We start from the raw sequence: 22,602 nt of genomic DNA on the forward strand, positions 1-22,602 counted from the left end.
AGTGTTGGGAAGGGCCCCAGGAGGATTGCCAGCCCTGTGAGGTGTTAATGAGCAGCAGGGTGAGGAGCTGGGGGCTCAGCCCCAAAGCAGCTCCTGGCTCTCAAGTCCCAGAAAACTGTGGGGGTGGGCTGGGGGAGGCCTGGCAGAGAGCAGCAGAGCAGGGCCCTCTGGAAAGGGCCTTTTTAGGTTCAAACTGGCGTGTTCCACAGCAGCAGTGACCCAGTCGTTACGTAAACAAGGGTTTAATTTTGGAACTTCAATATTTCATGGCTTAGGTTTCCTCTGCTCGTTCTCACACAGGGCCTGGCTGGCAGAACACTTCTCCCCCCTGTTATCAGTCACCAAAGGCAGGTCCTGTGCTCTGCTCCAGCTCCAGTTCATCAATACCTGGTCACTAAAGGCAGGTCCTGTGCTCTGCTCCAGCTCCAGTTCATCAATACCTGGTCACTAAAGGCAGGTCCTGTGCTCTGCTCCAGCTCCAGTTCATCAATACCTGGTCACTAAAGGCAGGTCCTGTGCTCTGCTCCAGCTCCAGTTCATCAATACCTGGTCACTAAAGGCAGGTCCTGTGCTCTGCTCCAGCTCCAGTTCATCAGTATTTGTTTCTGGGACAGTTCTGTGTCCCAGCAGGGCTCTGTCAGCCTGGGCAGGGTTTGGAAGGTGCCCTCAGCCCGGGTGGCTCCTCTGAGCTCTGCCCTGCCCAGGGAGGACAAGGAACACCAAAGGCTGTTGGTTTTTTCCTCACAGTGAAGGTGCCACAGGTGTCCCTTGGGAGGGGACAGAAGCTCTGCCTGTCCCCTGCTGCCAAAGGCAGAGCTGTTGTCTCACCTGTGGTCCAGCCCCCCAGCCTTGGCTGGTCTGGTCCAAACCAGCAGAGAACTCAGGAACAGGAGGTAAACTAGAAGTGCTTTGCAGGAAGGAGTTTCCATGGAGATGGGGACTGGGTGGGTTTATTTCAGGTTATCAGGAGGCAGGAGGTCCTTCCCAAATGGACCTGTGTGGTCTCCATCCCACAACTTCTGCCTTTCCTTCCCCCTGGGCTCTGTTGGCTCTGGTGCCATCCTCTCCAGACATGGAATGACTGCAGCTCCAGCTGGGAACCATCCCTGGACCATCCTGAGCATCCCCTCCCGTCCCAGTGGGATGGATTTCCCTGTCTTGTGTCTGTGAAAAGGACTTAGAGAAAGGTTTGGGTTGGGAACCATCGAAGGGACCTTAAAACTCACCTTGTTCCACCCCTGCCAGGGACAGGAACACCTTCCACTATCCCAGGTTCCTCCAAGCCCCATCCAGCCTGGCCTTGGACACTCCAGGGACCTACAGAAGTCAATTTTTGTTCTTTGTGCTGCAGGACTAACCTTGGTATTCTGGGAAGGAAACATTTGCCTTTAAGCTGCAATGGAGCACTTCCCTTGCGCTCCCAGTATTTTCCTGCCTGGGTCTCCCTGCCACAGCATTCCCAGCCAGCTTCCATTCCACAGAGCTCTGGGAGGGGAATAATGGAGAGAAGAGATGGGATTCCATGGGGCATTCCTCAGTGCTGGGCTGTGCAATGGCAGGAACTGGCTTTGGGCACGGCCTGGGGCTGTCCCTGCTGTGTTTACCTGGCCTCCCCCAGGTGCTGAGTGAGCCTGGCCCGTCACGCTGCCTGCCCAGCCCTGCCCAGCCCAGCCTGGCACGGAACTGGCACGGAACTGGCACGGAACTGGCACGGAACTGGCACGGGGCAGACACGGGATTAACCCTGCCCTGCCGGGGCTGCACCAACCCGGCCTGGGGCTGCCCCTGCTCAGGGGTGGGCTGGGATGGACTGGGGTGTGCTGGGATGGACTGGGGTGTGCTGGGAGGGACTGGGATGGACTGGGATGGACTGGGGTGTGCTGGGAGGGACTGGGGTGTCCTGGGAGGGACTGGGAGGGACTGGGGTGTGCTGGGAGGGACTGGGATGGACTGGGAGGGACTGGGGTGTGCTGGGGTGTACTGGGAGAGACTGGGATGGACTGGGATGGACTGGGGTGTGCTGGGAGGGACTGGGATGGACTGGGGTGTGCTGGGATGGACTGGGGTGTGCTGGGGTGTACTGGGAGAGACTGGGATGGACTGGGATGGACTGGGGTGTGCTGGGATGGACTGGGATGTACTGGGATGGAGTGGGATGTGCTGGGATGGACTGGGGTGTGCTGGGATGGACTGGGGTGTGCTGGGATGGACTGGGGTGTGCTGGGAGGGACTGGGGTGTACTGGGGTGTACTGGGATGTGCTGGTGGAGGATCCCAGGCCAGAGCAGGGTGTTACTACTAGGAGGTGACAGGCACCTCTGCGAGATAACTCTGGTTGCCATGGTTACAGGTGGAAATCTGGGCTATGGGTTACCTGGGGCCAGTGGCACAGGGAGCAGAGCATCCCGTGCCATTTGGGGACACCTGCGGTGGTGTGAGTGGGACTGGCAGCCACCAGAACCCCCCGAGCACCCAGACTAGAGCTGGAAACTCCCCCAGAGTTCCCAGACAGGAAGGGCAGAGGGCAGCAGCCCTGGGGATGGCATGGCTCGGGCAGAGCAGCCTCCTGTGCCAACGGGCAGGAGGAGCCAGCCCCAGCCTGGCACCTTCTGTCACTTCTGGGTGGTAGCACCCCAAATTGGGCACCCCAAATTTGGGCAACCCACATTTTAAGGCTGCAACCCGGGCCAGTGGAAGACATCCCTGCCCATGGAGCAAGATGAGATTTAAAGTCCCTTCCAATTCAAACCATTCCATGATAATTTATTCTTATTTTCTCAGGTTTTTTGGGAAGGATCAGTATTAGATGCTGGCTTAGAGGCTTCAACCCAGTCCTTGCCATTCCTCAGGTGCTGGCCCTTCCTGCAGGATGAACGAGAATCCTCAGCTTTTTTTTTTCCCCTTTAGAGGAGTAAAATAGGCTGGGAAGGAGCTGGTTTATGTGGGGTTTTTAAGAGGAAAAGAATTGGCAGGTACATGAGCAAAGCTGAAAGATTTTCATCCGTTTTTATTTGCAATGTTTAATGTTTTGTTTTCTTCTTGACGAGTTCTACAAAGGAATCACTCAAAACAAAGTTCTCCCATTCTGGTAAGGGGGAAAAAATCTGTGTTGGGACTAATGAGATTAATGAGAATTAGCTAGGCAAGAAAAAAATCCAAAATATCTTCAAAAATGACAATGTCTATTTTTTCTTAGAAAAAAAATAGAGAAGTTCATTCTCTAATTGAGCTTTGTTTGCAAAATAATTCCAGGCTGGGAAGAGTAATCAACTCATGTATAAAAATATGGCTTTAGGATCAGTTTTCATTTTATTACTGGTAGCTTGGATTTTAGAAGTTACTGGTGGTTTTCAAATGATTTTTGCTGTAGAAGTACAAAACACCTGTCCTAAATTTGTGAGCCCTTTTTTAATGAAAGGCTGTGGACAGAACTGATCAAGAAAACACATTTTAAAAAAAATAAATCTTGGCAGTTTGAGGCCAAAAGAGCCGTGAAAGAATCCTCGTCTTGCCCCCTCTTTTTTCCAAGTATTTTAAAAGATAATAGCTTAGAACTCCTTATTTTTAGAAGGCTCAGCTGAGACCCAGAGGCCACTGTGGCTCAGCGCTGTACAAGCAAATTATTTAGGCCAGTTTATCCCCGGCCAAAATAATTTCCAATCCCAGTTTCCAGGCTGAGACAAGAGGCAGGGAAAAGCTGAGCAGCGCTGCCAGCACCAATCCCAGCAGGAACAGCAGAACACCCCGGCCAGCCAAGCTGATGAATATGATAATCCCAAATATGATAATTTTCGGTAATAAAAAGCACTTCAGGATTTTTTTTTTTTTTTTTAAATTTTGGAGCTGTGCGTGGCAGCGAGGCTGTGGCTGGGGGAGTTCCCTGGCAGCCGGGGCCGCTCCGAGCGGGGCTGAGCGGGGCTGAGCGGGGCCGAGCGGGGCTGAGCGGGGCCGAGCTGGGCTGAGCGGGGCCGAGCTGGGCTGAGCTGGGCTGAGCGGGGCTGAGCTGGGCTGAGCGGGGCCGAGCTGGGCTGAGCTGGGCCGAGCTGGGCTGAGCGGGGCCGAGCTGGGCCGAGCTGGGCTGAGCGGGGCTGAGCTGGGCTGAGCGGGGCTGAGCGGGGCCGAGCGGGGCCGAGCGGGGCTGAACGGGGCTGAGCGGGGCCGAGCGGGGCCGAGCGGGGCCGAGCTGGGCCGAGCGGGGCCGAGCGGGGCCGAGCGGGGCCGAGCGGGGCCGAGCGGGGCTGAGCGGGGCTGAGCTGGGCTGAGCTGGGCTGAGCTGGGCTGAGCGGGGCCGAGCGGGGCCGAGCGGGGCTGAGCTGGGCTGAGCTGGGCTGAGCGGGGCTGAGCGGGGCCGAGCGGGGCCGAGCGGGGCTGAGCGGGGCTGAGCGGGGCCGAGCGGGGCTGAGCGGGGCCGAGCGGGGCTGAGCGGGGCCGAGCGGGGCCGAGCGGGGCTGAGCGGGGCCGAGCGGGGCTGAGCGGGGCTGAGCGGGGCCGAGCGGGGCTGAGCGGGGCTGAGCGGGGCCGAGCCGGGCTGTTCCTCCGCCATCGATCACGGCACATTCCCAGCCCCTGCCGTGCCTGCCAAAGCAGGCACACACACCGCAGAACTTTGTTTTGAGTGATTCCTTTGTAGAACTGGCAAAGTAGAAAACAAACCATTCAGCGTCACAAACCAAAAGGGGTGAAAAAACTTTCAGCTTTGCTCGTGTACCTGCCAATTCTTTTCCTCTTAAAAATCCCACATAAACCAGCTCCTTCCCAGCCTATTTTACTCCTTTAAAGAGGGGAAAAAAAAGCTGAGGATTTGAGGATTCTCATTCATCCTGCAGGAAGGGCCAGCACCTGAGGAATGGCAAGGACTGGGTTGAAGCCTCTAAGCCAGCATCTAATACTGATCCTTCCCAAAAAACCTGAGAAAATAAGAATAAATTATCATGGAATGGTTTGGGCTGGAAGGGACTTTAAATCTCATTTTGTTCCATGGGCAGGGAGGTCTTCCACTGGCCCGGGCTGCAGCCTTAAAATGTGGGTTGCCCAAATTTGGGGTGCCCAATTTGGGGTGCTACCACCCAGAAGTGACAGAAGGTGCCAGGCTGGGGTTGGCTCCCCCTGCCCATCCCAGCCAGGCCCAGGCTGGGCTCACCTGGCAGAGCTGATCCCAGCGGGCACAGGGACAGGGATGCTCCTGGCCAGGGCTGCTGCTGGCCCAGCAATGCCAAACGAGCTGCTCAGGAATGTTTTGGGGTTTTTTTCCCTGTTTGTTCATTTCCCAGTGGGAAAATGTTGCTTTGTTACACGACAAGGTTGGCGGAACTTTTAATGGGAGGTTTTTGTGTACCCAGGGTGCAGCTCCAGGCAGCTGGGAGGTGACAGCAGGAGGGACAGCCAGGACTGTGGGACAGCCAGAAACTCTGCTCTGGCACCCACTGGGCTCCAGGAGACTGGCTCCGTGGGACTTCTCTGGGGGAAGCAAACAGGCCTGGCAGGGGAATTTCTGCCCAGCAGGCCACAGGTACCAACTGCTCTGCACTGAGTCTTTCTCATTTAAATAAAAACAAAAAAAAAGCCAAATCCTGGATCTGCATTTCAGTCCAAAGGGCGATTGAGTCCTAAAAGTGTAAACTGAAATATTTTCGGATCAGTTCTAAGCAGAAATACTGCTGCTCCCCAGCACATCCAAACCCTTATCCCCACTCAGAGCTGCCTGCCAGCCTGGACAGGATCCTGCCTCTCTCAGGGCTGGGTCCTGGCATTCACCATGACTTCAATTTTTACATAAAACATCCCATCAGGCTCAGCTGGACATTTAAATGAAGCCCCTGCTGTTCCCCCTGTACCTGCAGTTGTTCCTCAGGTAAATCCAAGATATTAAATTTAATTTCTGCTACAGAAGCTAAAAGAAACCCCAGAGCATTCACTCCTGGTTTCTGATTAAACAAAACCAAGTTATTACAGCTGAAGGCATTCATTTTCTGACTAAATATTTAAGTTGGTAATTAATATCCATCCCTTTGGTGGGAAAAGAGTTGTTTGCCAGAGTTTCCCAGACTGGATGGGACAAATAAACTTACCAGAGTTTGGAAAACAGAGGCTTAAATCTGTTTGTTTCCCACTAAACATTTTGCAACGCTGCTGCCTAGAAGCACCGAGAGGAGCAGGCAGAGGAGCAGGCAGAGGAGCAGGCAGAGGAGAAGGCAGAGGAGCAGGTAGAGGAGCAGGCAGAGGAGAAGGCAGAGGAGCAGGCAGAGGAGCAGGTAGAGGAAATCAAACCAGCTGGGATTGCTGGCACAGCCCCTCTGCGGGGTTTGACCAGAGCCTGGCACGGCAGGAGGTGCCCAGGGCTCAATTTTGGGTGCCCAGGGCTGGATCTCTGGGTGCCCAGGGCTGGATCTCTGGGTGCCCAGGGCTCGATCTCTGGGTGCCCAGGGCTGGATCTTTGGGTGCCCAGGGCTGGATCTCTGGGTGCCCAGGCCTGGATCTTTGGGTGCCCAGGGCTGGATCTCTGGGTGCCCAGGGCTCGATGTTTGGGTGCCAAGGGCTCGATCTCTGGGTGCCCAGGGCTGGATCTCTGGGTGCCCAGGGCTCGATCTCTGGGTGCCCAGGGCTGGATCTCTGGGTGCCCAGGGCTGGATCTCTGGGTGCCCAGGGCTGGATCTCTGGGTGCCCAGGGCTCCCCGCGGGAGCCGCAGCCGTGCCCGGCAGAGCTCAGGTCAGGGGCAGAGCAGATCTGCAGCAGGGAGAGGAGCTGAGCCAGGCTGGGCAGCTGGAGCCGCAGCCAAGGGAGCGGGGACACTGCTGCCACTGTCACCGTCACTGCCACTGTCACTGTCACCCTCCGAGCCCCCGGGTTATGCAAGGACGGGCACTGAGTGCCCCCGGCCCCGCTGCGGCCACCCGGGCAGCGAGCCCCCCTCCAGCCACAGCCCCTGTGCCCACGGGGAACCCGGGCAAAGCAGAAGTGTGGCTGTAATTGGGATTAATCTATTTTTAGCAGGCTGTCTGCTGCCCTATCCACGCTCCAGCTGAGATGTTTAATTCTGTCCAGCTCGACTCTTTCTGCAGTGGCACCCAGGGCTGATTTTTCTTTCCTTACAAACCTTGAATTTGTTTGTTTGTTTGTTTTCCAATTCATTGTTATTCCTTGTTTTGTTTTTTCTTTAAATCTTTTTTTTTCCCCCCACATACAGTAACTGGAAAATCCAGCACTGAAGCAATACAAAGATTGCTGTATTAAAAAAAAAAAAAAGTTATACAACGTTTACTATCATTATTATTCATTTTACTATGGAGTTTGGAAACCTCGTCATAGATCAGGAATGTGTTGTACCCTGCGCTGCACAAACAGCACAGAAGGAAAATTGCCTCTTCCAAGCTATATTGGATAAAAACACGCAGTGATACCAAAAGGATTTTGGTTAAACAGCAGCAGGACAAGATGTTAAAGCCATCCCTGAGCACCTCACCGTTTACAGACCTGCCGTGCGGATCTTTAACCTTTTATGAGGTATTTGCAAAGGGAACTTCGAGATTAGCACTTGGGAAAACACCCTGGAACACAGTTGGACCGACATCAAGAGGCTCCTCCGGCCCGGGAATGTTTGCCTTTCCCAAATCCTCCTGCCCGTGCCGGAGCGTGACCCGCTGCCCAGGGAGCCGCACCTTCAGCAGAGCACGGGGCAGCCAGCGCGGCTCCTCGGGCTTTTCCTGCCCATTGGGAAGATGCTCCGCAGGGAAACCAGGCTCCCGTGCCGAGAGCTGCCCTGCAAACCCAGCCCGGGGCCGGTTCTGCGGGCTCCGGACCCTGCTGGGTTTGGAGCTTGCTCTGGTTTGGACCCTGACCGGTTCAGACCTTGCCCGGTCCGGACCTGCCCGGTTCAGACCCTGCCCGGTTCAGACCCTGCCCGGTTCGGACCTTGCCTGGTTCAGACCCTGCCCGGTTCGGACCTTGCCCGGTTCAGACCCTGCTGGGTTTGGAGCTTGCTCTGGTTTGGACCCTGCCCGGTCCGGACCTGCCCGGTTCAGACCTGCCCGGTTCAGACCTTGCCCGGTTCAGACCTTGCCCGGTTCAGACCCTGCCCGGTTCGGACCTTGCCCGGTTCAGACCCTGCTGGGTTTGGAGCTTGCTCTGGTTTGGATCCTGCCCGGTTCAGACCTGCCCGGTTCAGACCCTGCCCGGTTCAGACCTTGCCCGGTTCAGACCTTGCCCGGTTCAGACCTTGCCTGGTTCGGACCTGCCCGGTTCAGACCTTGCCCGGTTCAGACCTTGCCTGGTTCAGACCTTGCCTGGTTCGGACCTGCCCAGTTCGGACCTGCCCGGTTCAGACCTTGCCTGGTTCAGACCCTGCCCAGTTCGGACCTGCCCGGTTCGGACCTGCCCGGTCCGGACCTGCCCGCCCCAGCTGTGCCCCCCCGGGCCGGGGTGACTCACGGAGCTGCGGGTGCTGAGCTGGAGCGCGGCTATTTCCGTGCTCCCCCTGCAATCCCTGCTCCTCCGGCTGCGCTGTCAGGCACCTCAGCACCCCCGCCGCCTCTATTCTTAGCAGCTAATAGCTGAAATAATTCCTTTTGTCTCCGCGCTGTTGGCTCCTCGCTTTCGCTGCCCCCACAGCCGCTGCCAGCGCTGGGAGGGCGGCCGGGGGTCCCGGGGGTGGGGGCAGTGTCCCTGTGCCCACCGGGAATTCTGGTGTGGGCTGAGCATCCCAAATACCCCGGCCCCGAGTCCAACACAGGCCACGGAGCGGTGCTTTGAAGCGGCGGGGATGCTAATGCGGTGCCACCTCTTTGAAAAGGATCCTGGCTCTTCCAGCTGGAATTCTTAGACTTCACCGGAAAAATTCCAGGTTTCCAGAGGGAGGGCCAGGTTTTCACCTGCGGGCTCCCATTTCAGTGCCTGCTCTGTGCCCAGGGCTGGGTTCTCTCCGAGAATGCAAACGCTCCATGCAAATGCGGCTCCCCAGTGCCAGCACAGCCGTGCCAGCCCATCCCCGACAGCGCCCGGGAGCCATCCCGCACCTCTGGCAGCGCCGGCAGATCCAGCACCAGCTGTTCCACACAATTCCCTTGAAGGACCTCCCGAGGGGCACTGTGAGCCCCCCACCCCGCTCTTTGAGGGGCTGTCAGCTGTGCACACCCAAACAGACACACAGAATCGGCTTTGACTGTTTGGGAAGGGGCTCATTGCTCTTTATGTGCCTGCTGCTCTTCCTCTGCTGCTTGGGACCCCAGGGAGAGCAGCAGAGTGTTCCACATGGAACGGGTGCCCAGAGCACCCCTGGATCCCTGGAGATGTCCAAGGCCAGGTTGGACATTGGGGATTGGAGCACCCTGGGACAGTGGAAGGTGTCCCTGCCCATGGCAGGGAGTGGCACTGGCTTTAAGGTCCCTTCTAACCCAAACCATTCCATGATTCTGCTGGGCTGGTAAAGAAAGGACTCACTGGCCAATTCTCTGGAATCCACCAAAGAACCTCTGGAAAACAATAAACCTTTGGAAAAAAATGAAACCTGAATATTTGCTGTGACTCTGTCCCTCACTGAGGCTGTGTTTATACGGATGAAGTATTGGTGACAAATCCAACAAGAGCTGCCCCACACCAGCATTTGAAAAACTGACTATTCTGCATTTTAAAGCAGCTTTTAAGCCTCTGGGTTGGTAAAGTGAAGAAACTTTTCCACTGCCCTGTCCACCTTTGCCCGATTCTTTGCTCCTTCCGTTTGTGGCCAGCCCCTCCCGCGGGGATGTGCCAGCCAAGCCTCCCTTTCCGTGGCTGAGGTCGAGGGGTTACAGATTTACAGCTGCCCAGACTTGCTGCAGCCCGGGCAGGAATTCGCTTGGCATAAACGAGGCCTTTGGATTATTTATCTCAGCCTTTCAGTGAAACAGGAACATGCCCTGATTTAAACAATCGTGCTTCCTGCGCTGGGGGAAGGTGTGGCCGATGGCATTTAAACGGAAACCCGAGCCAAGGCTTCCCCGGCAGGAAGCTGGAAGTGCGGGCAGGACCACGAGGGTTTCCTTCAGCACTCAAAACACCAAGGGCCTCCCCCAGGTCATTTTATCACCCCCAGCAGCAATAATGACGTGCACGAGGGTGAGATTTGGGGAGTGTCAGACTCCATTTGTTGTTGCTATTAAGGTCATCGCAGCGTGACAGCAGAAAATCGCACGGGAGACGCCAGAGAAGTGAGGATGAACCTTCAGGTACAGCCTGGCACAGAAGCAGGGCAAGCCCAAACTTCCTCTGGAAGCTGAGGAATCGCTCCCTGATCCTTTCGTGGTGCTGAGGGAACTGTCAATGACAGCCTGGAGGGTCAATCCCCTCCCTCCATCCTCAAAAAATGGTATTTTCCCCAAATACCTAGCCCAAACCATCCCAGTTGCAAGTCCTGAAATCCTGTAAGAATGTTCAGCACTATAAAAACTCTTTATTTATTAATCAGCACTGTAAGCACTCAGGGCCCCGCCGTGATCAGCCATGGGGTCATTCCCAGTTTTGGAAGATTCCTACCCTGCCATTCTGATGGTGACACTGATCTCCCCTGTCTCACAGCACAGCCATGGATTATTCCCATTTTCCAAGCCTCCTTTCTGGCCCAGGACTTTGCACCCTCATAGGCAGTTCTTACAAAACCAAAGCTCTGCCTCCTACTTTTAAAGTCTGGAAGGAAAAGAAAAAAAGCTAAAAAAAACCCAACCCAAACCAGTTTCCACACATGGAAATGGGCTCCAGTCAAACCAGAAAAGCAGCCTAGATTTTTACAGTGGAATGTCGAAGATGTTCAAACCAGAAAATGCCAAATCCTCCCCAAGAGTGTCAGAAAATGACTTTACGTTTTTAGGCCTCATCACTCAGTTCTGAGGGCTGAAGTTTTCCACTGCCCCAAGATTTCTCACAGTTGATTGTTCCCCAGTGCAGCACAGCTCTGAGTTCCTCCTGGGAGCCTGAGTGCCACCAGCAAGTACCTAGAGCCAGGCAAAGACAGAAACACCCCAGGGCTGCTCACTTTCAAAGGAAAGCAAACCATAAAATAAACGCTGCATTTCCCCTGAAAGCAACCAGAAAGAGTCGTTTGGGATAAATCAAAGTTGGTTTCACCTTCCTGACACACCACAGGCCTGACAAAAGCGGCGTGAGCCAAAAGTGAACTGCCCCACTTCTGAGGCTCCCAGCTTTCATCTGGCTCTGGTGTTTCATGTCTGGAGCTCCCTGGATCTCGAGGTGGGCTCTGCCTGCCTGCACAGCCTGGTGCAATCCACCAGGGAGAAGTGGGAACACAGAAAATCCGCCCTGGCCCTGCGTGCGGGGGCTCCTGAGAGAATGGGGGTGACTGGAAGCAGCACAGGCAGCTCCAGTCTCAGCAAACCCCGGCCTGCTTGGGGGATGACTCATGTCAGGAGCCTGTGCTCACTCCCAGTCATTAAGGAAGGAGTTAATCCCTGCAGCTTTGGCCACAAAGTGGATGTGTAAGGCCTGGAGTCCCATGGGCTCGATTGCATAAGAAACCATGTATTGTGGCATTTAGTTGATCATGCACTACTTCTTCTGGTCACATGGAGGCTTGATTTCCCCTTGCATCAGCTACTACAGACTTTTTACATTTCTCATCCTGGTGTCTGCTCAGTTCACCGGGGTCATCCCCTTTGCCCCACGGCAGAGCCCGTGCTGCTCACCCAGCCCAGACCCAGCGGATCTCACCCCATTTTTTGTAGGATCCTATCACAGGAACCGGGCACTTGTAATTTTTCTCATTTGTGCCTGTGCGTAACAGGTGTCATTTTCAGTGTAGTACAGACAAATCCCAAAATAGCTCAGGCTCTTCAGACACTGCGAGGAGAAAAAACCGTGGTTACTTCAGCTTTGGTTGTAGTGAAAAACCCAACGCTCGCAGCCGGCTCTGAAGTCAGAATTAAAATGGCAGACGGAGGAGTGGAGCAGGGATCTCTCTGCATTCCGTGTTTCCTGACGGACTGCTCCTCGCTGCTCTGTGTGTGCACATCAACTCCCTCTCAGTGCTGCCTCTCCATCAGCTTCCCTGATTCCCAGGAGCTGCACCTACCACGGATCCTCCTCCACACTTCCCGGTGCTGGCAGAGCTCTGCTCCCCTGCCGGGTGCCAGGGCTGGCCGGAGGCACCGGAGTTATTCCAGGGATCTGGGGGGCAGAGGAGAGGAGAGAGCGTGCAGCTGCAAAAGGCTCCTTGCCTGGGGATGGTGCCTGCTGTGCTGAAATGCAGAGCTGCCTGTGGACTGTCTTTGTCGGGGATTATTGGATTCTGGTGACTCCAGGAGCGCAGTTATTAGTTCCCCTGCCTACGCCGAGCGTTGTGAATCTGTGTGTGTGATAACACTTATTAATGCTGCTCAGATTAAGAAGATCCTATGGCTTTCCAGCACTTTCAGCACCTTATCTCACGCCAAGCATCTGCCCAGCAGCCAAACCACGCTCAGATCAGTGTCTTGTGGCAGCAGAGCAGGGGCTTGTGGGGCCAGCAGTAGCCTCATGCCCAGAAGTCCTGCATCTGATCACAGCAGCAGTCCTCTTAAGCTGCCTTGTGCTTCAGGGGATCTGCCTGCTGAGGATTTGCAGGACGTGGGCCTAAAATATTTTATTTCAGGAAGTCAAGCAGTGGTTCCTGTCACAGAAACAGTTAATCAGAAAGCACCAACTCTCTACTGCAACGTGTGTGTGCGTGCACGTGTTTTTGTTTTTTAGAGCCAGCAAGATTTGCTTTGGTTTTTTTAAAGCAGAAAACACCAAAAAGTTGGCTGTGGTTTCAGCTGCTATCGCTGGAGATTTGTACTGCTGACTACCAATCCTAAAAGAGTTAACCTGTATGTAAGTATGACTCAGAAGCAGAGAAGGAGATGCAAGGCTGAGAGCTGGGGAGGAAGCGCAGAAACAGAGGTGAGGAACAGAATAATTGCCAAAAAAAGGTGCAGAGTCCAGGAGCGACGTTCCCTCCGGTCTGCCTGGCCCTGGCACCGCTGGCACGGGCTCCCTGGAAAGCTGCAGTTCCGCTCTTATAACACAAGGAGCAGGCTGGAGAATTTAGAGCTGCGTCACAGAGCTCAGCGAGAGAGTGAGAGAGCAAGCTCCGTCGATAGGTCTACCAGCAACAGCCCTGCTGCAGCAAGAGGGGAGAGAGGCAGCAAGAGAGGCAGAGAGGGCTCCAGGAAGAGAAGTGGCACCAACACCACGGACTGGGCTCCTGCCACCATCCACTGCCATTTGCACCTCGTACTGGGGCTCGCTTGGCGTAGGAGGCTTCGCCCATTGACGATGCTGGAGACCCGGCGCGCTTAATCCCACGGGGAGGGAGAGTGGGCAGACACCGAAAGGGTTAACGGGAAGGAAAATTCTGGAACCTTCTCTTCTGCGGCGCTCCAGAGCGAGCGGAGGGCTGAGGACTGCGCAGATGGTGCACGGGCACGGCTCCTCGGTCCGGTTCGTCTCCCTCACGTACGTACCCTTTGATCAGGATGGGGCTGGAGCTGCAGCCACGTATTTGGATTATTTGCAGGGCGTCCCTTTCCCCCGTCGTCCCTAAGTTCGGATCCCAAAGTGCCTTTATTATTATTTTGGCTGGGTAGGATTGCTCTGTTCTGCGTCAGAGCTGTTTTCTCAATGGAGCGACGGCACAGGTTGTACTAATGTCACTCCTGCCGGCATTGCTGTACTGCAGAGGAGGGTAGTAGTCATGGGGGAGAGATGACAACTTTGCAAAGACTGCTGTTTTCCCGGTTTGGCTGGGCTTTTTATCCCCCCCCGTGTCCCTGGAGGCTGGCATGTCGGCGAGGGCTTGGTGCAGGGGTTAACAGGCGCCCTGAGATTCGGAGCTCGGAGGTTTGTCACTGCGTAGTTCGCAAAGTGGCAAACGGTGACGCAGTGATCATTGCAGGGCACGTCGTCCAGTTTTTAAAAGCACTGGGGACAGGTAGACGGGTGCCTTCCAGACGCTTCCACACCAGCTGAAAGGGGTTAAAGATGAGTCGAGCCGGGAAGCCAGCATTTAGGGATTAAATGTCATCATTTTGGCGTTGGAAAGTTGTTTACCTTGCTCTCTCGGTGTCTCCATGCTGGCAGGCGGCCAGCTCACATGTGATAGTCTTCCCTGGACTGCTGCATCATTAACGAGAGCCAGCGCCGGCTCCCATTGGCCGGGGAGGGCGCAGCGCCGGGGCCGCGCCGCCATTGGGCGCGCCGGGGATGGCAGGTGGAGCGCCCGAGCCCATTGGCCGTGCGCGGGTGTCAGCGGAGCGGGCAGCGAGCGGGGCTGCTGTGCCCTCTGACACTGCCCGCTGACACTGCCCGCTCCCTGCTTCTAGTGCCTGCTTCTATTCCCTGTCTGCTCCCTGCCTGCTCCCTGCCCGTGGGTGTCAGCGGAGCGGGCAGCGAGCGGGGCTGCTGTGCCCTCTGACACTGCCCGCTGACACTGCCCGCTCCCTGCTTCTAGTCCCTGCTTCTAGTCCCTGCTTCTATTCCCTGTCTGCTCCCTGCCCGTGGGTGTCAGCGGAGCGGGCAGCGAGCGGGGCTGCTGTGCCCTCTGACGCTACCCACTGCCCGCTCTCTGCTTCCACACCCTGCTCCCTATTCCCTGCTCCCTATTCCCTGCCTGCTCCCTATTCCCTGCCCGCTGGTGTCAGCAGAGTGGGTGAGCAAGCAGGGCTGCCTCTGCCCTCTGCCTGCTGCCCACTGCCCACTCCCTGCTTCTATTCCCTGCCTGCTCCCTGCCCTGCTCCCTATTCCCTGCTCCCTATTCCCTGCTCCCTATTCCCTGCCTGCTCCCTGCCCGCGGGTGTCCGCAAAGTGGCCATGCAACCAGGGCTGTCCTCTGCCTGCTCCCACTCCTGATTGCCTGCCCGCTCACTGCCTGCTCATGTCAGAGGAGCAGCCCTGAGAGCACCTGGCTCCTGCCCTCTGCCCGCTGCCTAATGCCCTGCTCCCTATTCCCTATTCCCTGCCCGTGGGTACCAGCAGAGCAGCCATGTGAGCACTGGGCTGCCTCTGCAACCTGAACGTTGATCCCAGCACTCTGAGTAGCAGCAGCTGCCCCTTCCGTATTCCCTGCCTGCTCGTTGTCTGCTCCCTGTCTGTTCCCCCTGCTCCCTGCCCATTCCCTAACTTCTCCCTGCCCATTCCTTGGCATGCTCCAAGGCTGCTCCCTGCCCAATCTCTGCCCATTCCCTGCTCCCAGCTCCCTGCCCACTCCCCACCACTCCCAGCTCCCTGCCCACTCCCTGCCCGCTGCTCACTGCGCACCCACCTCGGATCCCGGGATGCCAGGCGTCCCTCGGGCAGCAGGCAGGACAGGAGCTGGTCACTGCTGGCTGTGCTGGGTGCAGCCCTTGGCCCATGGGTGCTCTCAGGAGGTCTCGTTTCGCCATCCAGTCACAACGATGACGTGTCAGAGCTGCAGCCCACGGTGCAGGGGAAAGTACTGGGGTTCAGGGCTTTTCTCCTTGCTTCCTTCTCCCTGGTGAGGTGCTGGAGTGTTGGCAGCACTGTGAACTGCTTGGGGCAGGGATTGCACCTGGAAATTATGTCGTGGGAATAGTTAAAGAAATGAAAGCGACTCTTGCCCAAACTCAGCTTTTGTTTGCACAAGTGTGAGTGTGCCACAGGCTTGGTAACATCACAGAGAGAGGGAGACTGCCCTCAGTGATGGGTCTTGTAAAGGTTTGCAAAGGAGTAACAGCATTAGAAAGCAAGGACGGATGGACTGGGAACTGGTTAAGAATGGATGGGAGACTGAGGGCAGAGAGCAGCTCCAGAGAGAGGATAAGGAAGTGAAGGGGAGAACACTTTTCCCTCTTAACCATTTACCCTACTATTTTTTCACCTCTCTTCTTAAAGCGCCCAGCAATGAAGATGGCAGCTCTGCCTGGAAGTGCTGAGGACACAGCCAGCCTTGAGCTTGGTCCTTCTGGCCGAGGAAGTCTCCCGATTATGCAGTGGAGTGGTAACTTTGCTTTCTCGTACAACAGGGGCCATTCTTCCATAGCCTTTCATCATTCTGAGGCTTACCCAAGTTTCAGGATGTGCTAGCAGGAGTGTTTAATCTCTGTTACTCACTGGCTGACATCTCCAGCGTCAGGGCTGGTTGTTTAGCAACAACTGCGCGGCCGCCGTCCCCATCGCCTGGGCTGCAGCCTGGCCCCTGCAGGGTGCTCTGGGAGACAGGGAGAGAGGGCAGGGCTGGATTTACACCCCGGATGGAATTTTGGAGTTTGGTCGTGCAGGCCGCAGGCGCTGCGGATTTTTCGCGACGCCGTCCTTTGCGCAGGGCCGCCATTTCCAACGGCAGTGCGGCGCAGGGACGGGGAGGGAAGAACCCAACAGACTGTACGTGCCACTCCCCACTTTCTTTCCCTCTTTCCCATCTCCATCTTTCCTCCTTCCCCTCCTTTCCTGCCAGATTCCATAGGGAATTTCAGCCTCTTACTGCAGTCATCACAACCCCTCCTGACTCACTGAGCCTTCGCTGGCTGTAGCTGGCTCCCTCGGAGCATCCTTGCCTCCCGCAGCGCCAGATCCGCAGAGCAGGGGAACAACAGGAACAGCAGCGACAACGGTGGTCCCTGCAGACAGACAGACAGACAGACAGGCATAAACACACACACACATGAGAACAGTCCCAGGCAGCTGTGGAGTGGGGTCTGTACGGCCAGGAGCTGGACTAAGGCATGGTGCTGGGCTGTGTGGATGATGGGTGGGTTGAGTCTGTTTTCCCGAGTGTTGGTTGCATGGACAGCTCTTTGTGGTTTTCCCCATCATGGTTTTGGGGTGGAAAAGCCCTGACTTTGTAAAGCTGGTGCTGTTTCATGGCTTTCAAGGAGGTGCCACTGGCTGCTGAGTGTGTTCAGTGCAGGGATGTATTTGGTTTAATTTCTCTCGCCACCATGTTTTGGCCACAGCGATGGTTTAACTGTGCCCAAACGCAGGGAGGGTAGGGAGACGGATATAAGAGGAATTATTTCAATGTTCAACTCCCGCAGTAAATCTCATTACTCAGGAATTGAGGTTACTGTCAGCAGGTAAATCTGTGGGACTGGCAGGAAACAAGGCTAAGAAGGGGACATGGTATATTTCTGTAGGACAGCAGTGATTGTGTGCACAGGGGTGGCACTGTCACCGTGAGCTGTACCTGGGTAACTGCTCCGTGATCGTTTTCCGCACAGTGCCGCAAAAGGACTGGGGAAAGCTGTGATTTCTCCCTCCCTCTGACACTTGTGTGTGTGACACTGTATGAGCTGATTCATTTTCCTGTATCTGGGTTTCCCTGCTCTGGGGAGTGGGGTTTGCTCTGCCTCGGCCTTGGTGCAGCACCGTGACGCAGCGTTCGGTACCACGCCGACAAAACACACGCAATTTTCTCGGGCGTTCTGACCGCTCGGGGACCGCGGGATTCGGGGAAGGAAGGGCAGGATTTCACAAGCCCATGGTATAAATTTAAAAGCATTACCTCTTCTTGTCTGCTAGCGAAGGAAGGCTCTGTGAGGGACGAGACAGCCATGATCTCCTCCTGCTCTTGTTTTGCCGATGGTCATGTTACATCTGTGACGCAGACGAATTTTGCTTTTGGTTCCTGTCGGTGCTTTAGGGAGTGGAGCTGATGGGGGCACAAGCTTGAATACAGTTAGAAATATTTGTTTCATACTGATGTTAGAGCTGAAACTACACCTGAAGGGTCAGGGGTATCAGGTCCACCTAGTGACCCCCCAAATGGTGAAGGAATTCGGGTGAGCCCAAGCACCCCTGGCCATTTTGCTGCTCGCAGAGCAGGCTCGGAGCCTGCAGCTCTGCTGCTGCTGCTGTTCATTTCCATGTTATACAAATACAGCATTGGGCTCTGTGTCAGGAGCTTTCTGATGCTGTGAGAAGCTTAGAGTCTACAAGCAAATGTTTTTCTTTTCTTATTTGGGAACATTCATTAAAACGTCTAAATGCCAAGTGTTCTACCCTCTCTCCTCTGACAAATCTCTCCTAGACCTATCCAGAAAATTCAGTGCTGCTGCGTAGGATTTTTTAAACTTTATCATGGTGTTTTCTTACAGTTTAATATGGGTATGGCCGGGGGGGGAGAGTAAGATTTAATTTGGCTAAATATCTGTAATGCTGATGTTAATGGACAAGGATGTAAGCAAGAGATAAGAGTTGTCCATATCTCCTTTATCTCTGTATTTAGACAGTCCCAGGCCCAGGCTGTGAGGAAAAAAGGGAATACTCTATCCCATTCCCACCCACCCAAACAATTTCAGTGCAAAGGCAGCAGGAGAAAAGGCCAAGCTGGAATGTCACAAAATGGTTCCACCAGCCCTCCGAGATGCCAGTGCCGTTTATCCTGGCACGGCTCCGAGAGCGGCACCGTGAGCTGCCTGCTGCAAGGTCATTCCCCTGACTCATGGTCAGCAACCAGTTTGGTTCAGGAACTCCCAATCTACTTCTCTTGCAACTGTGCCCATGCCTGAACCTGGAGGGGAGGCTTGAAAATTAACATTACTGCAGCAGTGGGGACACCGAGCCCAAAACTGTAGCTCCAAAAAAACCCCATGTCTCTGAAAGACTTTAAAATCCATTTCTCTAATTTGTTTCCTTGCTAGCTCCAAAAACTTTCCACTAGTTCCCTCATCCCCTTTTCCCCCAAGACTTTCTCTGGACTGCTGGGAACCAGGAGTGACGTGTATTTAAGGGCTCACACTCCGTTCTAGGACGAAAATCTCTGTGTACATTTGCATTTCTGTGGCTATCAGGTGGGCTCTGCAGGCTCCCCAGAGCCTGTCAAGCCAGGAGTGTCTCTCAGGTGCTTTCAGTTTCAGGTACCTCAGCTCAGGAGCTGTCTTGTCCCCTCCCAAGTTTCCCCATTTTTCCTGGTGTTCCTATTTGCCCATCCCACTCATATTTTCAGCTGTCTCAGGACAACAGCAGCCATGGGTATACTCAGGGATGGCTCTGGTTGTCTCAGCCTCCCAGGCAGCAGAGCAGTGGTTAATGCCTCTGAGCAAAAGAACTTATTTAGTGCCCAAAGTTCAACTTGGGGGCACATTCTGTGGACAGAGAGGGACAGGAGAGCAGTGCAGGCCAAGCAGGGCCACCAGCAGAGCCCTCCTGCTCCCAGAGCTGCCAGCCCACCTCGCCAAGCCCCCAGCCTGACCCTGCCCACCATGAGCCTTCGCCTTCCTCATCATCACTGCCTGGTTTCCAAAGGGACAGAACCTGGCTGCCAAGCCCGATGCCAGTGACGGCTCCTCGCCTACAGGGAGGCAGATGTGATGGCTCGTCTGCTAAAAACTGAGCCAACACACTGTGATTCAGCCCTCCAGCTTTCCAAGGAAGAGCTATTTCTGAGTGAGGCTCATCTCTGCAGCTCCCCCCACAAACACTCACGGCGCTCAGGAGTCCAACAGCAGCCACTGGGTTGGCATTTGGATCTCCAGCCCAAATGTTCCTAACACACAGTGACATTTCAGGGATGGAATGATGGAAACCCTGGGAACAGGGACAGACCAGCAGCTCGTGTGCTGGGGGGTCAGCCAGGAGTGTTTGGTCAGTGCTTCTCTCCAGCTGTTTTGCCAGGTCCTTGTACTGCAGGCAGAGTTAAACTAAAGGCTTGTTTTCAGCTGCCTGGTTTAAAGGCAGGTTATACTTCAGTGAACATCTGGCTGGGTTTGTTTCCTTATGCTCCTCCCTGGCACAGGACATTCTTTTGTCTCTAGAATGACACAAAAGAAAAATATGGCTTCCCTTGCCATTACCTGGAGGAGCTGGAGCAGTGGTGTTGGGGGAACACCGTGTTCCTGAACTGACTGTACAAATCACAACAATCATCTCCCTGTGAGAGCTTTCAAGCCCTGCAATCAGTACTTTACATTCTAAAATGATGCTTAGGTACAGGAGTTAGGAATAGAAAATGGCCTTTCTGGGTGCAGCTGCTTAGGTGGATCATTTGTTTGAGTGGAGTGAGTTTTGCAATGTGCTGCTCACTCAGGTTGGGTAGGGCTAAATTTGATGAGTTTTCTTTCCTACTGCCCTTCCCTGACCTCAGCCATCTAAGTGCAGTGCTCTTCTTGAGTTTGCCCAGTTTCACCTCACTGTTCCCTGTGAAATCTGGAATTCTCCACAGGATCCAAGGGTTCAGCAGTTCCTGTGCCCTCCAAACAGGCTCAGGGTTTGCCCAGGAACTCTCCTGAGAGCAAAGCTGGAGGAGAACTGCATGACTCCAGGCAAGTCAAAGCAATTTCAGATGAGGAGGGGGGATCAAAGATGGGGAACTACAGCACTGGTATCTAAGCACACCTCTAATGGTCTCCATGCTAAAACAGACACTGCAGAGTGCTCTGACAGATTCCCCTTAACAGGAATTGAAATCAGTGACTCAAACCAAGCAGGCCTGACTGTCCCACTGCTCACAGCTAAAAGGGACACAAAGCTCCAGAGGCTTTTACCCCCATCCTGTCCCAGTGTTCAGCCTGCCTTGGGGTTTTGGGGGGTTTCAGACACAGAGTGTCTGGCTTTTAACTCCATTTGTACTGCAGCTGTAAGGCTGCAAGAGTAGGACTGAAGGAATAGGCTACGTTCAATTCAGGATTGTAACGTGGAGTTTTTATTGTGGTCTTAATAAAGGAAAAAAAAATATCTCCCTTATGCTTTAACTCGTGAAGGAAGTACCTGTTCTTGCTGCCCAAAACAGCAGTGGTCTCTCCAGAGCCATCTCCTAGGCACAAATATCAATTTTCCTGGGCAGTGCAGCCCCTCCTCTGCCTTCCCTCAGCCCAGGCCAGTGCTCTGGACATACCAAGTGCTCAGCAGGACTGGCTCCCAGTGCAAGTCAGAGCACATTTGTCCACAGCTGACCCACGCAGCACCAGACCTGCACAACAAAGAGATGCAGTTACAGGCTCCCCACGCCGAGGAGGCTCTTTTGAAACCTTAGAAGTTCACTCATTTCCATTCCCCTTACAGGTCAGCACTTGTACTGTCACACCCCTTGTCCTGCACCTGGCCTTGGGCTGATTCATTCCTTCACTGGGAGGATGATGCATCAAGCTCAGATTCTCAGCATGTAAAACAGGGATTATTTTCTCCAGGGGAGACCAGAGCCTGATGAACCACGAGTTTCACCCCATGATGTGAAAATGGAAGAGAAAATTCATGATGCACACTGAGATCTGTTTTGCTTTCTGTAAAAGCCCCAGAACTGCCTTTCTATAGAAGGTGCAGGTTGTGAAAAATCAGGTCTGTGACATCCAGGCTTGCCTTGTTCCTGCAGACTGAAGGTCTCAGGGAAGAGAGGAAGTTCCCTTTCACAGGGAAGGCAGGGATTCCCTTTTTGTCTTTGTTTCCTATGGAATGTATAAAGCAGTGTGAAGTCTGTGAAAGGCTTTGAGCTGTTCCTCTGAAAGAAGCTACAGCACTGCCACTAAAACACCTGAAAAGGAGGAAAACCACAGAATGACACTGTACTTTCCCTACTATTATTTACTGGAAAGTGCAGACCACTGTGACAGAGCCAAGCACAGGTGACAGGATTTGCTGCTCTCCACACTGCAGATAAGTTTGAGACCAGCACTGCTTCATTTACTTCCCTGTGAGGGTGGGGAAGGGCTGGGATGGAATTCCCAGAGCAGCTGTGGCTGCCCCACCCCTGGGAGTGTCCAAGGCCAGGTTGGAGCAGTCTGGGACAGTGGGAGGTGTCCCTGCCCATGGCAGGTGTGGCACTGGGTGAGCTCTAAGGTTCCTTCCAACCCAAACCATGCTGTGCTCCTGTTTTCCTGCCCATGTGCACGTTCCCAGGAGGGAGCTGAGCATCCTGAACTGCTCCTTTCTCCTGCCCAGACACACTGGGAGCTTGGAAAGGAGAGCACAGACAGATGTACCCTTCCCAAATGTGCACCTGCACCTTGCCAAGAAGGGCTGACACCTTCTGGGGAGCTCGTGAAGGCAACAGGACAAACTCCAGGTAGCCTGGAGGAGGGGCAGCAGCATCCTAATTATGCTGAAGTGAAACCTGGTTTTATCAAAACTATAAATAATAAATGAGCCATTGGTCTTCATCTGCTGCATGATATTTCTGGAAAGGCTGGTCTCCTTTGCAGAGGGGAAGATGTGCAGAGGTGTTCAGTCCTTCCAAGTCTCATACTTTGACACCAGTTCCCATTTTTCAGCAGCACAAAATTTAGTGACATTTCCTCCAACTATTTTTCAAAACCTTAATGCAGATTTCTTTGTAATGCTTACTACTGAGGCAAGGAAAAACCAAAGCAAACCTCACTGTGAGCCTGTTTCTCAGAGATGCTGCTGTGATTCTGTGATTCTGTGATTCTGCACCTGCTTCTCCTCAGCAGCAACTCCTGGTGCAGCTTTTCAGGAGTAAATCTCACCTGATAATAGAGGGTGCCTCCTAAATAACTGTGCCACACAGCAGGCACTGGGGAGGGAACCTGCTTTCCACTCCTCTTTCACCCTGCTGCCCCAGATAATGGATTTAGAAACGACAGTAAATATCCAGACAAGGAATCTAGTCCAGCTCTTTCCCCTTCCTCCACCCCTCTTTCTTGGAAGGACAAGCTCCTGTCTCCGAGCTTTCCCTCTGCTGCCTGGGAGTGTGCA

The 22,602-nt window shown here is 54.5% G+C and overlaps 2 long non-coding RNA genes across 3 annotated transcripts; one reads left to right on the forward strand and one right to left on the reverse strand.

Moving 5' to 3' along the window:
* Positions 1-10,394: 10,394 nt before the first annotated feature.
* LOC132338261 (uncharacterized) lies at positions 10,395-14,638 on the reverse strand. The gene is made up of 2 exons (XR_009489413.1): positions 14,050-14,638; positions 10,395-13,964 (listed from the first exon to the last, which is right to left on the reverse strand). It is a non-coding gene; the product is annotated as an uncharacterized LOC132338261 (long non-coding RNA).
* On the forward strand, positions 12,706-22,046 carry LOC132338259 (uncharacterized). 2 transcript variants are annotated; one of them, XR_009489411.1, is made up of 3 exons: positions 12,717-13,455; positions 15,850-15,955; positions 20,956-22,046. It is a non-coding gene; the product is annotated as an uncharacterized LOC132338259 (long non-coding RNA). The 2 variants fall into 2 exon arrangements; XR_009489410.1 differs by lacking the exon at positions 20,956-22,046 and having other exon boundaries at positions 12,706-13,455; positions 15,850-19,727.
* Positions 22,047-22,602: the final 556 nt, after the last annotated feature.

Source organism: Haemorhous mexicanus, chromosome 25, assembly GCF_027477595.1.
Source record: "Haemorhous mexicanus isolate bHaeMex1 chromosome 25, bHaeMex1.pri, whole genome shotgun sequence".
Classification (NCBI taxonomy): Eukaryota; Metazoa; Chordata; class Aves; order Passeriformes; family Fringillidae; genus Haemorhous; species Haemorhous mexicanus.